The sequence below is a fragment of the Nannospalax galili genome, unplaced genomic scaffold (assembly GCF_000622305.1).
Source record: "Nannospalax galili isolate Female #2095 unplaced genomic scaffold, S.galili_v1.0 scaffold357, whole genome shotgun sequence".
Classification (NCBI taxonomy): Eukaryota; Metazoa; Chordata; class Mammalia; order Rodentia; family Spalacidae; genus Nannospalax; species Nannospalax galili.
Window position 1 is genome coordinate 1247011 of NW_008340410.1, and position 5275 is coordinate 1252285.

Genomic DNA, 5275 nt, shown 5'->3' on the forward strand with positions numbered 1-5275 from the left:
ATATATAAAATAGTTGCCTATTAGCTATCAAAGACCTCACGTAACCAGCATTAGCATTTGGAAATTACAGTTGCATATGCTTACAACACATTTTCCTTGGATGTTGGTGTAGTCACTTGACAAACTGGGGGTGTGTTTTCATGTAGTGGACAAAGGCACACCATACATTACGGAAGTCATGGGAAAATACGAAGAACCTTAGACTTACATATTTTGTCATATGACTGAAAACTTCTAATTATCTGTTCCTATTTCTGAAGGAGGTACCCTCACCCAAGTACAACTCTGAGACTAGTTAAGGTCTTGCTCAGGATTCATTCATTAAAAAATTATTTTTAATTATTTTATTTTTATTTATGTGTATGAGTGTTATGCCTGCATGTGTGTAAGTGTATCCGTGTCATGCAGTGCCCTCAGAGGATAGAAGAAGGCATTGGATACCATGGAACAGAAGTTATAGAGGATTGTTAGCCGTCATGTGGTTGGCTGGGATTTGAACCAGGTCTTTTGCAAGAACAGCCAATGCTTTTTAACCACTGAGCCATCTTTCCAGCCCCTCAGGATTTATCCTTAAACTAAAATAACAGCTTAATTAAAAGATTATTGTTTTGTAAACAAAAACTTTGCTTAAAATACTGGTAATATAATACTCCTATTTATACTAAATTTATTATACTAAGATGACACTTTTCATGTTTGCTTTACTATAGAATGTATTTTTTTCAGGTTTGATGAGGACAGATGATGTGAAAATGAGATGATTACCATTGAAAAGACAACTTCTTATCCTCAAAGACCCTGCGAGAAAAGGGCACATCACACAACTGGGCTTACTATGGTACACGGAGGCCGGTCAGAAGGTGGAGGGAGGGATGGGAGCTGAGTGGATTTCAAGGGAAGAAGAGGAGAGGAGGGTAAGTGTGTAGGTTTGGCTTATTTGATTTCAGTGGGTTCTGCACATAGAGACTATTTTTCTGGTACTTACCCTCTGGTAACTAGGGCAAGTGGTTTGTGGCCCAGAGTATGAGAGTCAGGATAGAGTAGTAAGTGTTCACCACTGGCTGGTTTGCACTTGAGCCGTAAGTCCAAGTGTTTACTAAGTCTAGTAATTTGGTTAACCTTGGGAGAGGCTGTCCTTTCTGAGCCAACAAGGCCAAATCATCAGAGTATAAAGAATAAATGATAGCTATTCATAGAAGTGCTAATGGGCTGGAGAGATGGCTCAGCAGTTAAGATCACTGACTGCTCTTGCAGAGGACCTGGCTTCAGTTCCAGCACCCATATGGCAGCTAACAACCATCTCTAACTCCATTTCCAGGGGATCCAATGCCTTCTTCTGACCTCCATGGCATTGCACTACACTGGCATACACTTACATACATGCAGGCAATACATTCATTCACATAAAATAAAAAATTTTAAAGAAATACAGTGGTCTTTGATGGGGCCAGAAGCTTCTGTGGCTGCAAATACCTGCATTAAGATTAAATAATGTCTGTGACTGCTAAGTACTGCAACATCAAGTCTTACCATGTTGTTCTCACAGGGACGCAAAGATTTTTTTTTTTTTTTTTTTTTTTACTGAATCTCCCTAATCCCAGCCTGCCTGGAAGTCACTATGTGGACCAGACTGGCCTGGATCTCACAGAGATCCACCTGCCTCTGCCTCCCAATGACTGGGATTAAAGGCATGCACCACCAAGGCCAGTGTCGTGGCACTTTTAACAGATACCACCATCATTACTGTCAACTACAGGCATCCAATATCCAATCCTGTTTCAGCCCTGACTTAGCACAGTACTGACTTCTTCACCGAAGCTGCTCCTGTATATTACAGGACCCATGTTAAAATCTAGAACATGGGTCCTCATTCCTTCCATGACTTTCCAGATACTTCTGGCTCACCAAATGCTGTAGTTTTTTTCTCCCCAGTTTTGACCTACTTGTTGCCATTGAAAGCCAGGCTCATCACCTTTTTTTGCATATACAGAGCCAGAGGCCCCAGGAAACCACATAAGAATCTACAAATCCTTACATTGAACTGTCTTGTGAGACAAAAGGCATTAAGAAATGATGAAAAATGGAGTGAAAGCTGTTGACGAGTTGGTGAAGCAGGCATCCAGCTACAGGGAAAGGACAACACCTCAGGGCCAGCTCCAGTGTATCTGAGGAACTGGGAAGCTGGCTCAGTACTTAAGAGCGTTTCTTGCTTTCCAGAGGACCCAGGTTTGTTTCCAAGCCCCCATATCAGGTGGCTGACAACTGCCTGTGACTCCAGCTGTGGGGATCTGACCCCTCTCCTGGCCTCTGGGAGCACCGCACATACATGGCATACATTCACATAGACACACACACACACACACACACACACACACACACACACGCACACATACACACACACACAAAATTAAAAAATAGTAGAAAATAAATCTTTAAAAGACAATAACTGAAACATGTTTCATAAAGTAGGAAAATATTTTAAAGCAGAACCACTTTTATCATTTTTCCAATGAGAGATGAAAGATGAAATCTCTTCATGTCACTCTTTGTTATACATGAAAAGCTTTCTGTGCCTGTTACAAAGCTTTGAACTCATCAGGAGTATCCACAGACTTCCCTATGGGGAATTTCCTTGTCCTGCAAATATAAGCTCAGATATAATTAATTTGCATATATTTTAATGTTTGTAAAAATGGGAACAGTTGGGGGCTGGAGAGATGGTTCAGTGGTTAAGAACACTGGTTGTTCTTGCAGAAGACCCAGGTTTGACTCCCAGAACCCACATGACAGCTAACAACTGTCCATAACTCCAGTCCCAGGGGATCCGACAGCCTCTTTTGTCCTCTGCAGGCATTGCACGACACGGGTGCACTTACTTACATGCAGGCAATACATGCATACACATAAAATAAAAATAATAAAATTTTTTTTAAATGGGAACAGTATCTCTCTTCAAATATTTTTAAGCGTCTTAAACTTTCACAAGTGATCCACAATATTCCTGCAAGCTTTGTTGAATTATATATGTTAAGTTGAATTATACTAAGACCATGTTTTTCATGTCTGTTTTAATATAAGTTTGGTTATTCAGGTTTGGTAAGGACAGATGTGGAAATAAGAGAAATGACTGTCCCTGCAGAGACAACTTCTTATCCTCACAGATCTATGAGAAAAGAACACCTCTAACCACAGCCTCATGAAGGTGCTAGAGGCTGGTCAGAAGGCAGAGGGGAGAGCACAGGGCTCTACTTAGACTTGTTGCTGTTTAGGTCTAACTATTTACTATTTATGTCAGTATTTATTCCCTAAGGGAAAACTTAACGTATCATTTTGAAATATTCCCACTAACCAATTTCTCATTCTGAATCACCAATACAATTAATTTTAAGACGAATTATCAAACTTTATGTTAGTGAGCATGTCAGAATTCTTAGACATTGCTATTTAAAAAGCATAAAGCATAGCAACTATGAATTCTATGCCATTTTCCATGTAAACCCTGTGTTTCATACTTTACTGTCACACCCCTCATTCTAATTCCCCTCTCCTGTTTTCTGTGACATCTTTCCATCTTCAGTCTCTCTTTCCCTCTGTACCTAATACCATTAGGTCTTGCTACTAGAATCACCAAATAAATTCATTTTACAGTTTTACCTCATCTATGTCAAGGCTGATGTTCAAACATTCTCATGGTGCTTGCTGTCCTTGTCCAGGTGCTCGTCCACAGAAAGGAACCCTAACTGCTGTGGGACGTGAGCACTGAGCCCATCTCATATACACTCCCCTCACATGATCCAGGAGCTATCCTTTGTGTGATCATCAACCGTTATTTTATTTAATTTTAATTTAATTTAATTTTCATTTGATTTTAACTCAGCCAGATGTAACAGGTGGCACAGCCGTTACACTCATCACTAGAATTTACTGCACAGAATTGAGTAATAGTGCCCCAAGTTTCCACCTCTCTACCTCTTCCTCCTTTTCCTTTAGATCCTAGGGGCCACCTCAGGCAGAAGGCATTGAGAACTGAGTACTGTGACTCAGCATCAGGAGACCTTACCCAGAGACAGGCACTTCCTTCTCCTCTGGTCCCCTCCCTAAGGGAGAACTCCATGAGTGAGTTTACTCCTGTACGTGAACTAGATTAGCTTTGAAGATTAAACATTTCTGAGAGGCTGGGATTTCTGTGGCACACCAAGCTGACAGGAAGTCCAGGTGATATAATAACACTGTGGCAGAGTTGGAATGCTCTGTGAATCGCTTGAGAAGTTCATTGCCTGGGCTCTTCTTAACTGTTTGGGATTTCTTTTTTTCCCAGTAAAATGATACCCATTTTACAAAACCTACTTGGTGCTGTCTACTGTTGGTAACTGGTAGATGATTTTGTAAATAGTTTTAAAATTTTAATCTCAATAAATATGCTTAAGCAAGAGGAGATATATGCATATGTCCTGTCATTATGTATTATGGTATATGTGTATGCATGCATACATAGTCACTAATAATATAAATCTACTTTGGAAAGCATCCTTAAAGAATTTTACTACACCTCTAGTCCTCCACTGAATATTTGTTAATGCTATTTTTGTCTTCTGAAAAGAGGCCTAGAAATTCATATGCTGAGCATTTATTTACATATTTATTAAGCGTCATGGTATTTAACAAACAGCTGTAATTTACAAAGACCTCTGACCAGTATAGTGATATAGTACTATATTTTCAGGTTTGAAGAAATTTTGCAGATTTTTTTTAACTCATTAGTTCTACAATTGTAATAAACTTAATTTTTAAAATACCAAGGAAAGAAAACCTCTAATTTTCCTGTAAATTTCACCATGTTCTTTCCATCTGGTCCTTTTGGAATAATGTGTTCTTGTCAGTAGGAGGGAAAGGCCACTGTAAGAAAGTCCAACTCTTGTTCTGACAAGGTCTTCCCTCAAGGACACGCTAGTCCAGATGGTTTAATCTGAATCTATTCAGCCTATAGGCAAGACAGTATTTGCGTTTGAATACCTCAGCATTTCTCTCCTTCTGAGAAGAGAATTGAGCATTTGGGGTCTGATCATCATGTTTTAGTAGAATTTGAAATGCCGACATCCAGGCAACAACCAGAGCTCAAGGGATGCCACAGCCCTGCTGAAACTTCTCCAGCAGGAGGTAATTTTCACTTAACTGATTCATCTCACTCCTAGGCTGCCCCTCCTCAATCTGCCAGCTTCCATCTAAGCAAGACACACACACACACACACACACACACACACACACACACACACAC

At 40.0% G+C, this 5275-nt stretch overlaps 1 protein-coding gene across 3 annotated transcripts in view; it reads right to left on the reverse strand.

Moving 5' to 3' along the window:
- The window catches only part of Cntn1 (contactin 1), a 367258-nt gene that overhangs the window by 242355 nt on the left and 119628 nt on the right, over positions 1-5275 (reverse strand). The window lies entirely within an intron of this gene.